The 23,854-nt window shown below is 32.2% G+C and overlaps 1 long non-coding RNA gene across 14 annotated transcripts; it reads left to right on the forward strand.

The window, feature by feature from the left end:
- The first annotated feature begins 453 nt into the window (after positions 1–453).
- On the forward strand, positions 454–22,855 carry LOC148787732 (uncharacterized). Of its 14 annotated transcripts, XR_016065889.1 has the most exons (22): positions 454–896; positions 1,377–1,443; positions 2,284–2,342; positions 3,388–3,445; positions 3,926–3,992; positions 4,833–4,891; positions 5,941–5,998; positions 6,479–6,545; positions 7,386–8,545; positions 9,025–9,091; positions 9,932–11,097; positions 11,578–11,644; positions 12,485–13,650; positions 14,131–14,197; positions 15,038–16,197; positions 16,678–16,744; positions 17,585–18,742; positions 19,222–19,288; positions 20,091–20,149; positions 21,197–21,250; positions 21,730–21,796; positions 22,599–22,855. It is a non-coding gene; the product is annotated as an uncharacterized LOC148787732 (long non-coding RNA). The 14 variants fall into 14 exon arrangements; XR_016065894.1 differs by lacking the exon at positions 21,197–21,250; XR_016065902.1 differs by lacking the exon at positions 15,038–16,197.
- The last annotated feature ends 999 nt before the right edge of the window (positions 22,856–23,854 follow it).

The raw sequence follows: 23,854 nt of genomic DNA on the forward strand, positions 1-23,854 counted from the left end.
CGAAACTTTGAAGGATTATTAAATGCAGCTCCTGCCTCTGATGTAAATTTGCATCCTGCAGGTAATGGTGAAGTGGTGGGCTTTCCCTACTCCAATCCCACATCTCTTACAATTTCAAGAGTGTACTTATTTTGATTGACTATAATTCCTTGGTCTGAACGAGCTATTTCAAGCCCCATATTCGGTCATTTTGTGAGAGAATTCCTCATTCCATTCGGTCTTCTACCCATATAATGATTTGTTCAATTTGCATACCATTCCTTCTGGGATTTGGTAAGCTTCTACTGCCTCCATATAGATGTCTTCATCTAATCTCCCATGTAAAAAGGCGTTATTCACGTCAAAGTGTTGTAAAGACCAACCCTTACCAGCAGCTATAGCTAAGAGTGCTCTTACAGTGACTGCCTTTGCCACAGGGGTAAAGCAATCTGTGACGCCCCAAAAATTATAATATATAATTGGGGGATTAATTGATAATTCTTTTGTGAAATTTAGTTAATTAGTAAATAAATTATGGGCTATAATTGGAATATAATAACACTTGAATGAATTAAATTGGAGATTGTTATAATATTTTGGGACAATTTGTATTAGTTAAGAAAATTAAGAAGGACGTAATTGGTATTTTATGAAAAGTTTAATTAAATAAATAAAATAATAATATTATATATATATATGTTAGTAAGTAAATAATAATATATATATATATTTAAGTAATAATATATATATATATATATATATATATATATGAAAGAGTAGAGAAAAAGATGAGAGTGGGCTGTGGCCCACCTCCCACCGCCTCACCATCCCTTTCCTTTTCTTTTCTTTTGTTTTGTAGTTGTATACACATAACTCACACACACAAATTCAGCGAAAAGAAAGAGGAAGAAACAGAGGTACGAATTGTAATTTAATTTTTATTAATTTATATAATTATAGTATTTAATTAGTCCGTTTATTAAATGTTGTTTATACTAAGTGATGTACTATTTAATCGGAGTATTTTACGAGTTTGGCTATTTCAAATAGTGTCGAATTAAATATTAAATTGGATATAAAAATGATATCATTGGTCAATTAGATTGTTAAATTTATTAGATTTGAATGTTGTTATAGCCAATTTATGTAATTCCATCGGAATGATTAACCAAATACGCAATTCTATGTATTATTGCTTAATTAAATTATATAATAGCGAGAAAGTGATAAGAAATCCGTAGAAATATTCTGAAAATTATATTTAATAAATGGTATGTTAATAAAGAGGAAAAACGAAGATTTGTACTTCGATAGATACAAATGATAGTCAATATTATATTTAAAAGAAATTACGATATTCTCGATATATTAATTGTATGTGGTATAACTCATTATAGGATACGGGGGTGAGGTGAAATGGCTGACAATTAGCGATTGAGTAGAAAGAAACGTTGTAAGGTCGAGGTAAGTAAACAATTAGTATTATCTATATATGTTCTCTTTATTTGTGGTATTACTATTATATGACTTTGTGATTCATGCTGATATTGTTTTATCTGAAAATATATGCGTGGCGAATGATTTGAATTGATTGATGGCATTGTGTACGTGGAATGAGAAAATATGTTGAATATCATGTTTGTTGTATGTTGTGTTGTGGGTATCTGAAAATGAGAATGTAATGATATATTGTTTTACGTTACTAGTTGCTTACAAGAATGGTGATATGTGGAAATGAGGGAGTGGTGGAAATTGAATATAATTGTGGCGTGAATACCCCTTGACGTGTTGAAAAGAGCTTTGATGCGATATGAGAAAGAAATGAAATGAAAAGAGCTTTGATGCGATATGAGAAAGAAATGAAATGAAAAGAGCTTTGATGCGATATGAAAAAAAAAAAGATGTGATGTGAAAAGAGCTATGATGCGAAATAAAAGAGCTATGATGCGAATTGAAAGAGCTATGATGCGAATTGAAAAGAGCTATGATGCGAAATGAGATTGATGAGCCGGCTGTCAAGGGGATTCACTTAAATTTATTTGACGGTGAGACTGAGTTGACGGGAAAAACACGATATCACCTTCTGGTAAGCAAACTAGGAAAAAAAGAAGTTTAATTGATTATTTTATTGTGAGATAGCTATGCGGTGTACTACAGTTGATTATGTTGGAGTTAAATTGACTGTAATCCATGCATGTTGCCTACTTGTCATGTTTGGGCTGTGTTTGATGTACATATATAGATAGGGCTGATTATTTACTTACTGAGTGGCAGGCTCATCCCTCTGTTGACATTTTCTTTCAGGAGTAGACTTTGAGGTATCTGACTGTTGAAGAATAGGTCTACGCACTATACTCAGTCAGGTCGGGCCAGTATGCTGTTTCTCCTTTTTGTCAGCTAGAGTACGAATCTTAGTTTGTTTGTATAAAGAGAACGTAGGAATGGAGATTAACTGTGGTGGACTACTCGAGGTGTTTGATTTGTATATATGATGTTGTCGGTTGATTATGTTGTTATGACGTTGGGGTTACGTATTCATATGGATTAAATTATTATGTGCATTTATATTTATAAACACAGGGATTGCTATAAGTATGACGTTTAGGGTAGATATAGCCCTTGTAGCGAAGGGGGTGCTACATTAGGTGGTATCAGAGCAGGGATTAGATTTCCTTGGGATAGTAGATGAAATGTTATTTTATACTTAAGGTGTATATGTTAGGAATCTACTCACATGTGTGTATTTCATATAAGATGGAAGCGTCAAGGGAAAACGCTGCTGGCCCAGCTGAGTCAATAGAGTCTGTGCAGGGTCATGATTCAGGATCAGAACATCAGGGGTTAGAATCCCAAAATAAAAATGCCCCACAACCAGAAATAAACCCTTTTATGCAACAGTTTGTTGAAATGATTCAGTGGACCTGAGAGAAAAACACCCATATTTATTCCGTGAGCAGGTAAGATAGTTAAATTTCGAGGACGAAATTCTATTAGGAGGGGAGAATTGTGACGCCCCAAAAATTATAATATATAATTGGGGGATTAATTGATAATTCTTTTGTGAAATTTAGTTAATTAGTAAATAAATTATGGGCTATAATTGGAATATAATAACACTTGAATGAATTAAATTGGAGATTGTTATAATATTTTGGGACAATTTGTATTAGTTAAGAAAATTAAGAAGGACGTAATTGGTATTTTATGAAAAGTTTAATTAAATAAATAAAATAATAATATTATATATATATATGTTAGTAAGTAAATAATAATATATATATATATTTAAGTAATAATATATATATATATATATATATATGAAAGAGTAGAGAAAAAGATGAGAGTGGGCTGTGGCCCACCTCCCACCGCCTCACCATCCCTTTCCTTTTCTTTTCTTTTGTTTTGTAGTTGTATACACATAACTCACACACACAAATTCAGCGAAAAGAAAGAGGAAGAAACAGAGGTACGAATTGTAATTTAATTTTTATTAATTTATATAATTATAGTATTTAATTAGTCCGTTTATTAAATGTTGTTTATACTAAGTGATGTACTATTTAATCGGAGTATTTTACGAGTTTGGCTATTTCAAATAGTGTCGAATTAAATATTAAATTGGATATAAAAATGATATCATTGGTCAATTAGATTGTTAAATTTATTAGATTTGAATGTTGTTATAGCCAATTTATGTAATTCCATCGGAATGATTAACCAAATACGCAATTCTATGTATTATTGCTTAATTAAATTATATAATAGCGAGAAAGTGATAAGAAATCCGTAGAAATATTCTGAAAATTATATTTAATAAATGGTATGTTAATAAAGAGGAAAAACGAAGATTTGTACTTCGATAGATACAAATGATAGTCAATATTATATTTAAAAGAAATTACGATATTCTCGATATATTAATTGTATGTGGTATAACTCATTATAGGATACGGGGGTGAGGTGAAATGGCTGACAATTAGCGATTGAGTAGAAAGAAACATTGTAAGGTCGAGGTAAGTAAACAATTAGTATTATCTATATATGTTCTCTTTATTTGTGGTATTACTATTATATGACTTTGTGATTCATGCTGATATTGTTTTATCTGAAAATATATGCGTGGCGAATGATTTGAATTGATTGATGGCATTGTGTACGTGGAATGAGAAAATATGTTGAATATCATGTTTGTTGTATGTTGTGTTGTGGGTATCTGAAAATGAAAATGTAATGATATATTGTTTTACGTTACTAGTTGCTTACAAGAATGGTGATATGTGGAAATGAGGGAGTGGTGGAAATTGAATATAATTGTGGCGTGAATACCCCTTGACGTGTTGAAAAGAGCTTTGATGCGATATGAGAAAGAAATGAAATGAAAAGAGCTTTGATGCGATATGAGAAAGAAATGAAATGAAAAGAGCTTTGATGCGATATGAAAAAAAAAAAGATGTGATGTGAAAAGAGCTATGATGCGAAATAAAAGAGCTATGATGCGAATTGAAAGAGCTATGATGCGAATTGAAAAGAGCTATGATGCGAAATGAGATTGATGAGCCGGCTGTCAAGGGGATTCACTTAAATTTATTTGACGGTGAGACTGAGTTGACGGGAAAAACACGATATCACCTTCTGGTAAGCAAACTAGGAAAAAAAGAAGTTTAATTGATTATTTTATTGTGAGATAGCTATGCGGTGTACTACAGTTGATTATGTTGGAGTTAAATTGACTGTAATCCATGCATGTTGCCTACTTGTCATGTTTGGGCTGTGTTTGATGTACATATATAGATAGGGCTGATTATTTACTTACTGAGTGGCAGGCTCATCCCTCTGTTGACATTTTCTTTCAGGAGTAGACTTTGAGGTATCTGACTGTTGAAGAATAGGTCTACGCACTATACTCAGTCAGGTCGGGCCAGTATGCTGTTTCTCCTTTTTGTCAGCTAGAGTACGAATCTTAGTTTGTTTGTATAAAGAGAACGTAGGAATGGAGATTAACTGTGGTGGACTACTCGAGGTGTTTGATTTGTATATATGATGTTGTCGGTTGATTATGTTGTTATGACGTTGGGGTTACGTATTCATATGGATTAAATTATTATGTGCATTTATATTTATAAACACAGGGATTGCTATAAGTATGACGTTTAGGGTAGATATAGCCCTTGTAGCGAAGGGGGTGCTACATTAGGTGGTATCAGAGCAGGGATTAGATTTCCTTGGGATAGTAGATGAAATGTTATTTTATACTTAAGGTGTATATGTTAGGAATCTACTCACATGTGTGTATTTCATATAAGATGGAAGCGTCAAGGGAAAACGCTGCTGGCCCAGCTGAGTCAATAGAGTCTGTGCAGGGTCATGATTCAGGATCAGAACATCAGGGGTTAGAATCCCAAAATAAAAATGCCCCACAACCAGAAATAAACCCTTTTATGCAACAGTTTGTTGAAATGATTCAGTGGACCTGAGAGAAAAACACCCATATTTATTCCGTGAGCAGGTAAGATAGTTAAATTTCGAGGACGAAATTCTATTAGGAGGGGAGAATTGTGACGCCCCAAAAATTATAATATATAATTGGGGGATTAATTGATAATTCTTTTGTGAAATTTAGTTAATTAGTAAATAAATTATGGGCTATAATTGGAATATAATAACACTTGAATGAATTAAATTGGAGATTGTTATAATATTTTGGGACAATTTGTATTAGTTAAGAAAATTAAGAAGGACGTAATTGGTATTTTATGAAAAGTTTAATTAAATAAATAAAATAATAATATTATATATATATATGTTAGTAAGTAAATAATAATATATATATATATTTAAGTAATAATATATATATATATATATATATATATATGAAAGAGTAGAGAAAAAGATGAGAGTGGGCTGTGGCCCACCTCCCACCGCCTCACCATCCCTTTCCTTTTCTTTTCTTTTGTTTTGTAGTTGTATACACATAACTCACACACACAAATTCAGCGAAAAGAAAGAGGAAGAAACAGAGGTACGAATTGTAATTTAATTTTTATTAATTTATATAATTATAGTATTTAATTAGTCCGTTTATTAAATGTTGTTTATACTAAGTGATGTACTATTTAATCGGAGTATTTTACGAGTTTGGCTATTTCAAATAGTGTCGAATTAAATATTAAATTGGATATAAAAATGATATCATTGGTCAATTAGATTGTTAAATTTATTAGATTTGAATGTTGTTATAGCCAATTTATGTAATTCCATCGGAATGATTAACCAAATACGCAATTCTATGTATTATTGCTTAATTAAATTATATAATAGCGAGAAAGTGATAAGAAATCCGTAGAAATATTCTGAAAATTATATTTAATAAATGGTATGTTAATAAAGAGGAAAAACGAAGATTTGTACTTCGATAGATACAAATGATAGTCAATATTATATTTAAAAGAAATTACGATATTCTCGATATATTAATTGTATGTGGTATAACTCATTATAGGATACGGGGGTGAGGTGAAATGGCTGACAATTAGCGATTGAGTAGAAAGAAACGTTGTAAGGTCGAGGTAAGTAAACAATTAGTATTATCTATATATGTTCTCTTTATTTGTGGTATTACTATTATATGACTTTGTGATTCATGCTGATATTGTTTTATCTGAAAATATATGCGTGGCGAATGATTTGAATTGATTGATGGCATTGTGTACGTGGAATGAGAAAATATGTTGAATATCATGTTTGTTGTATGTTGTGTTGTGGGTATCTGAAAATGAGAATGTAATGATATATTGTTTTACGTTACTAGTTGCTTACAAGAATGGTGATATGTGGAAATGAGGGAGTGGTGGAAATTGAATATAATTGTGGCGTGAATACCCCTTGACGTGTTGAAAAGAGCTTTGATGCGATATGAGAAAGAAATGAAATGAAAAGAGCTTTGATGCGATATGAGAAAGAAATGAAATGAAAAGAGCTTTGATGCGATATGAAAAAAAAAAAGATGTGATGTGAAAAGAGCTATGATGCGAAATAAAAGAGCTATGATGCGAATTGAAAGAGCTATGATGCGAATTGAAAAGAGCTATGATGCGAAATGAGATTGATGAGCCGGCTGTCAAGGGGATTCACTTAAATTTATTTGACGGTGAGACTGAGTTGACGGGAAAAACACGATATCACCTTCTGGTAAGCAAACTAGGAAAAAAAGAAGTTTAATTGATTATTTTATTGTGAGATAGCTATGCGGTGTACTACAGTTGATTATGTTGGAGTTAAATTGACTGTAATCCATGCATGTTGCCTACTTGTCATGTTTGGGCTGTGTTTGATGTACATATATAGATAGGGCTGATTATTTACTTACTGAGTGGCAGGCTCATCCCTCTGTTGACATTTTCTTTCAGGAGTAGACTTTGAGGTATCTGACTGTTGAAGAATAGGTCTACGCACTATACTCAGTCAGGTCGGGCCAGTATGCTGTTTCTCCTTTTTGTCAGCTAGAGTACGAATCTTAGTTTGTTTGTATAAAGAGAACGTAGGAATGGAGATTAACTGTGGTGGACTACTCGAGGTGTTTGATTTGTATATATGATGTTGTCGGTTGATTATGTTGTTATGACGTTGGGGTTACGTATTCATATGGATTAAATTATTATGTGCATTTATATTTATAAACACAGGGATTGCTATAAGTATGACGTTTAGGGTAGATATAGCCCTTGTAGCGAAGGGGGTGCTACATTAGGTGGTATCAGAGCAGGGATTAGATTTCCTTGGGATAGTAGATGAAATGTTATTTTATACTTAAGGTGTATATGTTAGGAATCTACTCACATGTGTGTATTTCATATAAGATGGAAGCGTCAAGGGAAAACGCTGCTGGCCCAGCTGAGTCAATAGAGTCTGTGCAGGGTCATGATTCAGGATCAGAACATCAGGGGTTAGAATCCCAAAATAAAAATGCCCCACAACCAGAAATAAACCCTTTTATGCAACAGTTTGTTGAAATGATTCAGTGGACCTGAGAGAAAAACACCCATATTTATTCCGTGAGCAGGTAAGATAGTTAAATTTCGAGGACGAAATTCTATTAGGAGGGGAGAATTGTGACGCCCCAAAAATTATAATATATAATTGGGGGATTAATTGATAATTCTTTTGTGAAATTTAGTTAATTAGTAAATAAATTATGGGCTATAATTGGAATATAATAACACTTGAATGAATTAAATTGGAGATTGTTATAATATTTTGGGACAATTTGTATTAGTTAAGAAAATTAAGAAGGACGTAATTGGTATTTTATGAAAAGTTTAATTAAATAAATAAAATAATAATATTATATATATATATGTTAGTAAGTAAATAATAATATATATATATATTTAAGTAATAATATATATATATATATATATATATATGAAAGAGTAGAGAAAAAGATGAGAGTGGGCTGTGGCCCACCTCCCACCGCCTCACCATCCCTTTCCTTTTCTTTTCTTTTGTTTTGTAGTTGTATACACATAACTCACACAAATTCAGCGAAAAGAAAGAGGAAGAAACAGAGGTACGAATTGTAATTTAATTTTTATTAATTTATATAATTATAGTATTTAATTAGTCCGTTTATTAAATGTTGTTTATACTAAGTGATGTACTATTTAATCGGAGTATTTTACGAGTTTGGCTATTTCAAATAGTGTCGAATTAAATATTAAATTGGATATAAAAATGATATCATTGGTCAATTAGATTGTTAAATTTATTAGATTTGAATGTTGTTATAGCCAATTTATGTAATTCCATCGGAATGATTAACCAAATACGCAATTCTATGTATTATGCTTAATTAAATTATATAATAGCGAGAAAGTGATAAGAAATCCGTAGAAATATTCTGAAAATTATATTTAATAAATGGTATGTTAATAAAGAGGAAAAACGAAGATTTGTACTTCGATAGATACAAATGATAGTCAATATTATATTTAAAAGAAATTACGATATTCTCGATATATTAATTGTATGTGGTATAACTCATTATAGGATACGGGGGTGAGGTGAAATGGCTGACAATTAGCGATTGAGTAGAAAGAAACGTTGTAAGGTCGAGGTAAGTAAACAATTAGTATTATCTATATATGTTCTCTTTATTTGTGGTATTACTATTATATGACTTTGTGATTCATGCTGATATTGTTTTATCTGAAAATATATGCGTGGCGAATGATTTGAATTGATTGATGGCATTGTGTACGTGGAATGAGAAAATATGTTGAATATCATGTTTGTTGTATGTTGTGTTGTGGGTATCTGAAAATGAAAATGTAATGATATATTGTTTTACGTTACTAGTTGCTTACAAGAATGGTGATATGTGGAAATGAGGGAGTGGTGGAAATTGAATATAATTGTGGCGTGAATACCCCTTGACGTGTTGAAAAGAGCTTTGATGCGATATGAGAAAGAAATGAAATGAAAAGAGCTTTGATGCGATATGAGAAAGAAATGAAATGAAAAGAGCTTTGATGCGATATGAAAAAAAAAAAGATGTGATGTGAAAAGAGCTATGATGCGAAATAAAAGAGCTATGATGCGAATTGAAAGAGCTATGATGCGAATTGAAAAGAGCTATGATGCGAAATGAGATTGATGAGCCGGCTGTCAAGGGGATTCACTTAAATTTATTTGACGGTGAGACTGAGTTGACGGGAAAAACACGATATCACCTTCTGGTAAGCAAACTAGGAAAAAAAGAAGTTTAATTGATTATTTTATTGTGAGATAGCTATGCGGTGTACTACAGTTGATTATGTTGGAGTTAAATTGACTGTAATCCATGCATGTTGCCTACTTGTCATGTTTGGGCTGTGTTTGATGTACATATATAGATAGGGCTGATTATTTACTTACTGAGTGGCAGGCTCATCCCTCTGTTGACATTTTCTTTCAGGAGTAGACTTTGAGGTATCTGACTGTTGAAGAATAGGTCTACGCACTATACTCAGTCAGGTCGGGCCAGTATGCTGTTTCTCCTTTTTGTCAGCTAGAGTACGAATCTTAGTTTGTTTGTATAAAGAGAACGTAGGAATGGAGATTAACTGTGGTGGACTACTCGAGGTGTTTGATTTGTATATATGATGTTGTCGGTTGATTATGTTGTTATGACGTTGGGGTTACGTATTCATATGGATTAAATTATTATGTGCATTTATATTTATAAACACAGGGATTGCTATAAGTATGACGTTTAGGGTAGATATAGCCCTTGTAGCGAAGGGGGTGCTACATTAGGTGGTATCAGAGCAGGGATTAGATTTCCTTGGGATAGTAGATGAAATGTTATTTTATACTTAAGGTGTATATGTTAGGAATCTACTCACATGTGTGTATTTCATATAAGATGGAAGCGTCAAGGGAAAACGCTGCTGGCCCAGCTGAGTCAATAGAGTCTGTGCAGGGTCATGATTCAGGATCAGAACATCAGGGGTTAGAATCCCAAAATAAAAATGCCCCACAACCAGAAATAAACCCTTTTATGCAACAGTTTGTTGAAATGATTCAGTGGACCTGAGAGAAAAACACCCATATTTATTCCGTGAGCAGGTAAGATAGTTAAATTTCGAGGACGAAATTCTATTAGGAGGGGAGAATTGTGACGCCCCAAAAATTATAATATATAATTGGGGGATTAATTGATAATTCTTTTGTGAAATTTAGTTAATTAGTAAATAAATTATGGGCTATAATTGGAATATAATAACACTTGAATGAATTAAATTGGAGATTGTTATAATATTTTGGGACAATTTGTATTAGTTAAGAAAATTAAGAAGGACGTAATTGGTATTTTATGAAAAGTTTAATTAAATAAATAAAATAATAATATTATATATATATATGTTAGTAAGTAAATAATAATATATATATATATTTAAGTAATAATATATATATATATATATATATATATATGAAAGAGTAGAGAAAAAGATGAGAGTGGGCTGTGGCCCACCTCCCACCGCCTCACCATCCCTTTCCTTTTCTTTTCTTTTGTTTTGTAGTTGTATACACATAACTCACACACACAAATTCAGCGAAAAGAAAGAGGAAGAAACAGAGGTACGAATTGTAATTTAATTTTTATTAATTTATATAATTATAGTATTTAATTAGTCCGTTTATTAAATGTTGTTTATACTAAGTGATGTACTATTTAATCGGAGTATTTTACGAGTTTGGCTATTTCAAATAGTGTCGAATTAAATATTAAATTGGATATAAAAATGATATCATTGGTCAATTAGATTGTTAAATTTATTAGATTTGAATGTTGTTATAGCCAATTTATGTAATTCCATCGGAATGATTAACCAAATACGCAATTCTATGTATTATTGCTTAATTAAATTATATAATAGCGAGAAAGTGATAAGAAATCCGTAGAAATATTCTGAAAATTATATTTAATAAATGGTATGTTAATAAAGAGGAAAAACGAAGATTTGTACTTCGATAGATACAAATGATAGTCAATATTATATTTAAAAGAAATTACGATATTCTCGATATATTAATTGTATGTGGTATAACTCATTATAGGATACGGGGGTGAGGTGAAATGGCTGACAATTAGCGATTGAGTAGAAAGAAACGTTGTAAGGTCGAGGTAAGTAAACAATTAGTATTATCTATATATGTTCTCTTTATTTGTGGTATTACTATTATATGACTTTGTGATTCATGCTGATATTGTTTTATCTGAAAATATATGCGTGGCGAATGATTTGAATTGATTGATGGCATTGTGTACGTGGAATGAGAAAATATGTTGAATATCATGTTTGTTGTATGTTGTGTTGTGGGTATCTGAAAATGAGAATGTAATGATATATTGTTTTACGTTACTAGTTGCTTACAAGAATGGTGATATGTGGAAATGAGGGAGTGGTGGAAATTGAATATAATTGTGGCGTGAATACCCCTTGACGTGTTGAAAAGAGCTTTGATGCGATATGAGAAAGAAATGAAATGAAAAGAGCTTTGATGCGATATGAGAAAGAAATGAAATGAAAAGAGCTTTGATGCGATATGAAAAAAAAAAAGATGTGATGTGAAAAGAGCTATGATGCGAAATAAAAGAGCTATGATGCGAATTGAAAGAGCTATGATGCGAATTGAAAAGAGCTATGATGCGAAATGAGATTGATGAGCCGGCTGTCAAGGGGATTCACTTAAATTTATTTGACGGTGAGACTGAGTTGACGGGAAAAACACGATATCACCTTCTGGTAAGCAAACTAGGAAAAAAAGAAGTTTAATTGATTATTTTATTGTGAGATAGCTATGCGGTGTACTACAGTTGATTATGTTGGAGTTAAATTGACTGTAATCCATGCATGTTGCCTACTTGTCATGTTTGGGCTGTGTTTGATGTACATATATAGATAGGGCTGATTATTTACTTACTGAGTGGCAGGCTCATCCCTCTGTTGACATTTTCTTTCAGGAGTAGACTTTGAGGTATCTGACTGTTGAAGAATAGGTCTACGCACTATACTCAGTCAGGTCGGGCCAGTATGCTGTTTCTCCTTTTTGTCAGCTAGAGTACGAATCTTAGTTTGTTTGTATAAAGAGAACGTAGGAATGGAGATTAACTGTGGTGGACTACTCGAGGTGTTTGATTTGTATATATGATGTTGTCGGTTGATTATGTTGTTATGACGTTGGGGTTACGTATTCATATGGATTAAATTATTATGTGCATTTATATTTATAAACACAGGGATTGCTATAAGTATGACGTTTAGGGTAGATATAGCCCTTGTAGCGAAGGGGGTGCTACATTAGGTGGTATCAGAGCAGGGATTAGATTTCCTTGGGATAGTAGATGAAATGTTATTTTATACTTAAGGTGTATATGTTAGGAATCTACTCACATGTGTGTATTTCATATAAGATGGAAGCGTCAAGGGAAAACGCTGCTGGCCCAGCTGAGTCAATAGAGTCTGTGCAGGGTCATGATTCAGGATCAGAACATCAGGGGTTAGAATCCCAAAATAAAAATGCCCCACAACCAGAAATAAACCCTTTTATGCAACAGTTTGTTGAAATGATTCAGTGGACCTGAGAGAAAAACACCCATATTTATTCCGTGAGCAGGTAAGATAGTTAAATTTCGAGGACGAAATTCTATTAGGAGGGGAGAATTGTGACGCCCCAAAAATTATAATATATAATTGGGGGATTAATTGATAATTCTTTTGTGAAATTTAGTTAATTAGTAAATAAATTATGGGCTATAATTGGAATATAATAACACTTGAATGAATTAAATTGGAGATTGTTATAATATTTTGGGACAATTTGTATTAGTTAAGAAAATTAAGAAGGACGTAATTGGTATTTTATGAAAAGTTTAATTAAATAAATAAAATAATAATATTATATATATATATGTTAGTAAGTAAATAATAATATATATATATATATTTAAGTAATAATATATATATATATATATATATATATGAAAGAGTAGAGAAAAAGATGAGAGTGGGCTGTGGCCCACCTCCCACCGCCTCACCATCCCTTTCCTTTTCTTTTCTTTTGTTTTGTAGTTGTATACACATAACTCACACACACAAATTCAGCGAAAAGAAAGAGGAAGAAACAGAGGTACGAATTGTAATTTAATTTTTATTAATTTATATAATTATAGTATTTAATTAGTCCGTTTATTAAATGTTGTTTATACTAAGTGATGTACTATTTAATCGGAGTATTTTACGAGTTTGGCTATTTCAAATAGTGTCGAATTAAATATTAAATTGGATATAAAAATGATATCATTGGTCAATTAGATTGTTAAATTTATTAGATTTGAATGTTGTTATAGCCAATTTATGTAATTCCATCGGAATGATTAACCAAATACGCAATTCTATGTATTATTGCTTAATTAAATTATATAATAGCGAGAAAGTGATAAGAAATCCGTAGAAATATTCTGAAAATTATATTTAATAAATGGTATGTTAATAAAGAGGAAAAACGAAGATTTGTACTTCGATAGATACAAATGATAGTCAATATTATATTTAAAAGAAATTACGATATTCTCGATATATTAATTGTATGTGGTATAACTCATTATAGGATACGGGGGTGAGGTGAAATGGCTGACAATTAGCGATTGAGTAGAAAGAAACGTTGTAAGGTCGAGGTAAGTAAACAATTAGTATTATCTATATATGTTCTCTTTATTTATGGTATTACTATTATATGACTTTGTGATTCATGCTGATATTGTTTTATCTGAAAATATATGCGTGGCGAATGATTTGAATTGATTGATGGCATTGTGTACGTGGAATGAGAAAATATGTTGAATATCATGTTTGTTGTATGTTGTGTTGTGGGTATCTGAAAATGAGAATGTAATGATATATTGTTTTACGTTACTAGTTGCTTACAAGAATGGTGATATGTGGAAATGAGGGAGTGGTGGAAATTGAATATAATTGTGGCGTGAATACCCCTTGACGTGTTGAAAAGAGCTTTGATGCGATATGAGAAAGAAATGAAATGAAAAGAGCTTTGATGCGATATGAGAAAGAAATGAAATGAAAAGAGCTTTGATGCGATATGAAAAAAAAAAAGATGTGATGTGAAAAGAGCTATGATGCGAAATAAAAGAGCTATGATGCGAATTGAAAGAGCTATGATGCGAATTGAAAAGAGCTATGATGCGAAATGAGATTGATGAGCCGGCTGTCAAGGGGATTCACTTAAATTTATTTGACGGTGAGACTGAGTTGACGGGAAAAACACGATATCACCTTCTGGTAAGCAAACTAGGAAAAAAAGAAGTTTAATTGATTATTTTATTGTGAGATAGCTATGCGGTGTACTACAGTTGATTATGTTGGAGTTAAATTGACTGTAATCCATGCATGTTGCCTACTTGTCATGTTTGGGCTGTGTTTGATGTACATATATAGATAGGGCTGATTATTTACTTACTGAGTGGCAGGCTCATCCCTCTGTTGACATTTTCTTTCAGGAGTAGACTTTGAGGTATCTGACTGTTGAAGAATAGGTCTACGCACTATACTCAGTCAGGTCGGGCCAGTATGCTGTTTCTCCTTTTTGTCAGCTAGAGTACGAATCTTAGTTTGTTTGTATAAAGAGAACGTAGGAATGGAGATTAACTGTGGTGGACTACTCGAGGTGTTTGATTTGTATATATGATGTTGTCGGTTGATTATGTTGTTATGACGTTGGGGTTACGTATTCATATGGATTAAATTATTATGTGCATTTATATTTATAAACACAGGGATTGCTATAAGTATGACGTTTAGGGTAGATATAGCCCTTGTAGCGAAGGGGGTGCTACATTAGGTGGTATCAGAGCAGGGATTAGATTTCCTTGGGATAGTAGATGAAATGTTATTTTATACTTAAGGTGTATATGTTAGGAATCTACTCACATGTGTGTATTTCATATAAGATGGAAGCGTCAAGGGAAAACGCTGCTGGCCCAGCTGAGTCAATAGAGTCTGTGCAGGGTCATGATTCAGGATCAGAACATCAGGGGTTAGAATCCCAAAATAAAAATGCCCCACAACCAGAAATAAACCCTTTTATGCAACAGTTTGTTGAAATGATTCAGTGGACCTGAGAGAAAAACACCCATATTTATTCCGTGAGCAGGTAAGATAGTTAAATTTCGAGGACGAAATTCTATTAGGAGGGGAGAATTGTGACGCCCCAAAAATTATAATATATAATTGGGGGATTAATTGATAATTCTTTTGTGAAATTTAGTTAATTAGTAAATAAATTATGGGCTATAATTGGAATATAATAACACTTGAATGAATTAAATTGGAGATTGTTATAATATTTTGGGACAATTTGTATTAGTTAAGAAAATTAAGAAGGACGTAATTGGTATTTTATGAAAAGTTTAATTAAATAAATAAAATAATAATATTATATATATATATGTTAGTAAGTAAATAATAATATATATATATATTTAAGTAATAATATATATATATATATATATATGAAAGAGTAGAGAAAAAGATGAGAGTGGGCTGTGGCCCACCTCCCACCGCCTCACCATCCCTTTCCTTTTCTTTTCTTTTGTTTTGTAGTTGTATACACATAACTCACACACACAAATTCAGCGAAAAGAAAGAGGAAGAAACAGAGGTACGAATTGTAATTTAATTTTTATTAATTTATATAATTATAGTATTTAATTAGTCCGTTTATTAAATGTTGTTTATACTAAGTGATGTACTATTTAATCGGAGTATTTTACGAGTTTGGCTATTTCAAATAGTGTCGAATTAAATATTAAATTGGATATAAAAATGATATCATTGGTCAATTAGATTGTTAAATTTATTAGATTTGAATGTTGTTATAGCCAATTTATGTAATTCCATCGGAATGATTAACCAAATACGCAATTCTATGTATTATTGCTTAATTAAATTATATAATAGCGAGAAAGTGATAAGAAATCCGTAGAAATATTCTGAAAATTATATTTAATAAATGGTATGTTAATAAAGAGGAAAAACGAAGATTTGTACTTCGATAGATACAAATGATAGTCAATATTATATTTAAAAGAAATTACGATATTCTCGATATATTAATTGTATGTGGTATAACTCATTATAGGATACGGGGGTGAGGTGAAATGGCTGACAATTAGCGATTGAGTAGAAAGAAACGTTGTAAGGTCGAGGTAAGTAAACAATTAGTATTATCTATATATGTTCTCTTTATTTATGGTATTACTATTATATGACTTTGTGATTCATGCTGATATTGTTTTATCTGAAAATATATGCGTGGCGAATGATTTGAATTGATTGATGGCATTGTGTACGTGGAATGAGAAAATATGTTGAATATCATGTTTGTTGTATGTTGTGTTGTGGGTATCTGAAAATGAGAATGTAATGATATATTGTTTTACGTTACTAGTTGCTTACAAGAATGGTGATATGTGGAAATGAGGGAGTGGTGGAAATTGAATATAATTGTGGCGTGAATACCCCTTGACGTGTTGAAAAGAGCTTTGATGCGATATGAGAAAGAAATGAAATGAAAAGAGCTTTGATGCGATATGAGAAAGAAATGAAATGAAAAGAGCTTTGATGCGATATGAAAAAAAAAAAGATGTGATGTGAAAAGAGCTATGATGCGAAATAAAAGAGCTATGATGCGAATTGAAAGAGCTATGATGCGAATTGAAAAGAGCTATGATGCGAAATGAGATTGATGAGCCGGCTGTCAAGGGGATTCACTTAAATTTATTTGACGGTGAGACTGAGTTGACGGGAAAAACACGATATCACCTTCTGGTAAGCAAACTAGGAAAAAAAGAAGTTTAATTGATTATTTTATTGTGAGATAGCTATGCGGTGTACTACAGTTGATTATGTTGGAGTTAAATTGACTGTAATCCATGCATGTTGCCTACTTGTCATGTTTGGGCTGTGTTTGATGTACATATATAGATAGGGCTGATTATTTACTTACTGAGTGGCAGGCTCATCCCTCTGTTGACATTTTCTTTCAGGAGTAGACTTTGAGGTATCTGACTGTTGAAGAATAGGTCTACGCACTATACTCAGTCAGGTCGGGCCAGTATGCTGTTTCTCCTTTTTGTCAGCTAGAGTACGAATCTTAGTTTGTTTGTATAAAGAGAACGTAGGAATGGAGATTAACTGTGGTGGACTACTCGAGGTGTTTGATTTGTATATATGATGTTGTCGGTTGATTATGTTGTTATGACGTTGGGGTTACGTATTCATATGGATTAAATTATTATGTGCATTTATATTTATAAACACAGGGATTGCTATAAGTATGACGTTTAGGGTAGATATAGCCCTTGTAGCGAAGGGGGTGCTACATTAGGTGGTATCAGAGCAGGGATTAGATTTCCTTGGGATAGTAGATGAAATGTTATTTTATACTTAAGGTGTATATGTTAGGAATCTACTCACATGTGTGTATTTCATATAAGATGGAAGCGTCAAGGGAAAACGCTGCTGGCCCAGCTGAGTCAATAGAGTCTGTGCAGGGTCATGATTCAGGATCAGAACATCAGGGGTTAGAATCCCAAAATAAAAATGCCCCACAACCAGAAATAAACCCTTTTATGCAACAGTTTGTTGAAATGATTCAGTGGACCTGAGAGAAAAACACCCATATTTATTCCGTGAGCAGGTAAGATAGTTAAATTTCGAGGACGAAATTCTATTAGGAGGGGAGAATTGTGACGCCCCAAAAATTATAATATATAATTGGGGGATTAATTGATAATTCTTTTGTGAAATTTAGTTAATTAGTAAATAAATTATGGGCTATAATTGGAATATAATAACACTTGAATGAATTAAATTGGAGATTGTTATAATATTTTGGGACAATTTGTATTAGTTAAGAAAATTAAGAAGGACGTAATTGGTATTTTATGAAAAGTTTAATTAAATAAATAAAATAATAATATTATATATATATATGTTAGTAAGTAAATAATAATATATATATATATTTAAGTAATAATATATATATATATATATATATATGAAAGAGTAGAGAAAAAGATGAGAGTGGGCTGTGGCCCACCTCCCACCGCCTCACCATCCCTTTCCTTTTCTTTTCTTTTGTTTTGTAGTTGTATACACATAACTCACACAAATTCAGCGAAAAGAAAGAGGAAGAAACAGAGGTACGAATTGTAATTTAATTTTTATTAATTTATATAATTATAGTATTTAATTAGTCCGTTTATTAAATGTTGTTTATACTAAGTGATGTACTATTTAATCGGAGTATTTTACGAGTTTGGCTATTTCAAATAGTGTCGAATTAAATATTAAATTGGATATAAAAATGATATCATTGGTCAATTAGATTGTTAAATTTATTAGATTTGAATGTTGTTATAGCCAATTTATGTAATTCCATCGGAATGATTAACCAAATACGCAATTCTATGTATTATGCTTAATTAAATTATATAATAGCGAGAAAGTGATAAGAAATCCGTAGAAATATTCTGAAAATTATATTTAATAAATGGTATGTTAATAAAGAGGAAAAACGAAGATTTGTACTTCGATAGATACAAATGATAGTCAATATTATATTTAAAAGAAATTACGATATTCTCGATATATTAATTGTATGTGGTATAACTCATTATAGGATACGGGGGTGAGGTGAAATGGCTGACAATTAGCGATTGAGTAGAAAGAAACGTTGTAAGGTCGAGGTAAGTAAACAATTAGTATTATCTATATATGTTCTCTTTATTTGTGGTATTACTATTATATGACTTTGTGATTCATGCTGATATTGTTTTATCTGAAAATATATGCGTGGCGAATGATTTGAATTGATTGATGGCATTGTGTACGTGGAATGAGAAAATATGTTGAATATCATGTTTGTTGTATGTTGTGTTGTGGGTATCTGAAAATGAGAATGTAATGATATATTGTTTTACGTTACTAGTTGCTTACAAGAATGGTGATATGTGGAAATGAGGGAGTGGTGGAAATTGAATATAATTGTGGCGTGAATACCCCTTGACGTGTTGAAAAGAGCTTTGATGCGATATGAGAAAGAAATGAAATGAAAAGAGCTTTGATGCGATATGAAAAAAAAAAAGATGTGATGTGAAAAGAGCTATGATGCGAAATAAAAGAGCTATGATGCGAATTGAAAGAGCTATGATGCGAATTGAAAAGAGCTATGATGCGAAATGAGATTGATGAGCCGGCTGTCAAGGGGATTCACTTAAATTTATTTGACGGTGAGACTGAGTTGACGGGAAAAACACGATATCACCTTCTGGTAAGCAAACTAGGAAAAAAAGAAGTTTAATTGATTATTTTATTGTGAGATAGCTATGCGGTGTACTACAGTTGATTATGTTGGAGTTAAATTGACTGTAATCCATGCATGTTGCCTACTTGTCATGTTTGGGCTGTGTTTGATGTACATATATAGATAGGGCTGATTATTTACTTACTGAGTGGCAGGCTCATCCCTCTGTTGACATTTTCTTTCAGGAGTAGACTTTGAGGTATCTGACTGTTGAAGAATAGGTCTACGCACTATACTCAGTCAGGTCGGGCCAGTATGCTGTTTCTCCTTTTTGTCAGCTAGAGTACGAATCTTAGTTTGTTTGTATAAAGAGAACGTAGGAATGGAGATTAACTGTGGTGGACTACTCGAGGTGTTTGATTTGTATATATGATGTTGTCGGTTGATTATGTTGTTATGACGTTGGGGTTACGTATTCATATGGATTAAATTATTATGTGCATTTATATTTATAAACACAGGGATTGCTATAAGTATGACGTTTAGGGTAGATATAGCCCTTGTAGCGAAGGGGGTGCTACATTAGGTGGTATCAGAGCAGGGATTAGATTTCCTTGGGATAGTAGATGAAATGTTATTTTATACTTAAGGTGTATATGTTAGGAATCTACTCACATGTGTGTATTTCATATAAGATGGAAGCGTCAAGGGAAAACGCTGCTGGCCCAGCTGAGTCAATAGAGTCTGTGCAGGGTCATGATTCAGGATCAGAACATCAGGGGTTAGAATCCCAAAATAAAAATGCCCCACAACCAGAAATAAACCCTTTTATGCAACAGTTTGTTGAAATGATTCAGTGGACCTGAGAGAAAAACACCCATATTTATTCCGTGAGCAGGTAAGATAGTTAAATTTCGAGGACGAAATTCTATTAGGAGGGGAGAATTGTGACGCCCCAAAAATTATAATATATAATTGGGGGATTAATTGATAATTCTTTTGTGAAATTTAGTTAATTAGTAAATAAATTATGGGCTATAATTGGAATATAATAACACTTGAATGAATTAAATTGGAGATTGTTATAATATTTTGGGACAATTTGTATTAGTTAAGAAAATTAAGAAGGACGTAATTGGTATTTTATGAAAAGTTTAATTAAATAAATAAAATAATAATATTATATATATATATGTTAGTAAGTAAATAATAATATATATATATATTTAAGTAATAATATATATATATATATATATATATATGAAAGAGTAGAGAAAAAGATGAGAGTGGGCTGTGGCCCACCTCCCACCGCCTCACCATCCCTTTCCTTTTCTTTTCTTTTGTTTTGTAGTTGTATACACATAACTCACACAAATTCAGCGAAAAGAAAGAGGAAGAAACAGAGGTACGAATTGTAATTTAATTTTTATTAATTTATATAATTATAGTATTTAATTAGTCCGTTTATTAAATGTTGTTTATACTAAGTGATGTACTATTTAATCGGAGTATTTTACGAGTTTGGCTATTTCAAATAGTGTCGAATTAAATATTAAATTGGATATAAAAATGATATCATTGGTCAATTAGATTGTTAAATTTATTAGATTTGAATGTTGTTATAGCCAATTTATGTAATTCCATCGGAATGATTAACCAAATACGCAATTCTATGTATTATGCTTAATTAAATTATATAATAGCGAGAAAGTGATAAGAAATCCGTAGAAATATTCTGAAAATTATATTTAATAAATGGTATGTTAATAAAGAGGAAAAACGAAGATTTGTACTTCGATAGATACAAATGATAGTCAATATTATATTTAAAAGAAATTACGATATTCTCGATATATTAATTGTATGTGGTATAACTCATTATAGGATACGGGGGTGAGGTGAAATGGCTGACAATTAGCGATTGAGTAGAAAGAAACGTTGTAAGGTCGAGGTAAGTAAACAATTAGTATTATCTATATATGTTCTCTTTATTTGTGGTATTACTATTATATGACTTTGTGATTCATGCTGATATTGTTTTATCTGAAAATATATGCGTGGCGAATGATTTGAATTGATTGATGGCATTGTGTACGTGGAATGAGAAAATATGTTGAATATCATGTTTGTTGTATGTTGTGTTGTGGGTATCTGAAAATGAGAATGTAATGATATATTGTTTTACGTTACTAGTTGCTTACAAGAATGGTGATATGTGGAAATGAGGGAGTGGTGGAAATTGAATATAATTGTGGCGTGAATACCCCTTGACGTGTTGAAAAGAGCTTTGATGCGATATGAGAAAGAAATGAAATGAAAAGAGCTTTGATGCGATATGAAAAAAAAAAAGATGTGATGTGAAAAGAGCTATGATGCGAAATAAAAGAGCTATGATGCGAATTGAAAGAGCTATGATGCGAATTGAAAAGAGCTATGATGCGAAATGAGATTGATGAGCCGGCTGTCAAGGGGATTCACTTAAATTTATTTGACGGTGAGACTGAGTTGACGGGAAAAACACGATATCACCTTCTGGTAAGCAAACTAGGAAAAAAAGAAGTTTAATTGATTATTTTATTGTGAGATAGCTATGCGGTGTACTACAGTTGATTATGTTGGAGTTAAATTGACTGTAATCCATGCATGTTGCCTACTTGTCATGTTTGGGCTGTGTTTGATGTACATATATAGATAGGGCTGATTATTTACTTATTGAGTGGCAGGCTCATCCCTCTGTTGACATTTTATTTCAGGAGTAGACTTTGAGGTATCTGACTGTTGAAGAATAGGTCTACGCACTATACTCAGTCAGGTCGGGCCAGTATGCTGTTTCTCCTTTTTGTCAGCTAGAGTACGAATCTTAGTTTGTTTGTATAAAGAGAACGTAGGAATGGAGATTAACTGTGGTGGACTACTCGAGGTGTTTGATTTGTATATATGATGTTGTCGGTTGATTATGTTGTTATGACGTTGGGGTTACGTATTCATATGGATTAAATTATTATGTGCATTTATATTTATAAACACAGGGATTGCTATAAGTATGACGTTTAGGGTAGATATAGCCCTTGTAGCGAAGGGGGTGCTACACAATCACTGTAATCTTCTCCCTCTATTTGGGTATAGCCTTTGGGAACGAGTCTTGCTTGACATCTCTCCAATATTCCATCAGGCTTGAGCTTAGTCTTGTATATCCACCTGCAACAAACTGTGTTCTTTCCATGAGGCAAAGTAGTGATGGTCCATGTTCCATTCTTTTCTAGTGCACTTATCTGTTGTTCCATTGCATGTCTCCACTCTGGTTTCCTTTGAGCTTCCAGGTAATTTTTGGGTTCTTGCTTGCAAGAAAAACTTTCTATGAAGCATCTATATTCATGATTCATGCAAATGTTAGTGGTAACTTCAGTATTTTCAGAATTATTGCACACATAATCCCTCATCCAGGCAGGCCTAGCGTAAGCTCTGCTTGTTCTCCTAGGTTGTGTCTGAGTTTCTTCATTTATGTCCTTATCTGCTAATTCTTCACTAGGGTCATTTTCTTCTTCTTCAACTACATTAGGTAAAGGACAGGTCAGTTTTGGCTTGGAATCATTAGCAAAGGGAAAAGAATTTTCATGAAAAATGACATCTCTAGTCACATATACATTCTCACTCTCTAAGTCCATGACTTTGTAGTCCTTTTGGCCTTGTGTGTATCCTAAGGACACACACTTTATGGCTCTTGGTTCAAACTTCCTTTTAAATGGAGTCACATTAGTAGCAAAACACATGCATCCAAAAACTTTGATATTGTTGTAATTAGGAACCTTTTTGTATAAAAGCTTATAGGGGGTTTTCCAATTCAAAGTTAGTGTAGGTAATCTGTTAATGATGTAGGTGGCAGCTAATAAAGCTTCTGTCCAAAATTTTGAAGGCATGCTTGCTAGAAACATTAAGGACCTAGCAACTTGAAGCAAATGTTGGTGTTTCCTTTCAACTTTGATGTTTTATTGTGGAGTATAATTACAAG

Source organism: Sesamum indicum, linkage group LG6, assembly GCF_026168435.1.
Source record: "Sesamum indicum cultivar Baizhima isolate 11 linkage group LG6, ASM2616843v1, whole genome shotgun sequence".
NCBI classification, from domain to species: Eukaryota; Viridiplantae; Streptophyta; class Magnoliopsida; order Lamiales; family Pedaliaceae; genus Sesamum; species Sesamum indicum.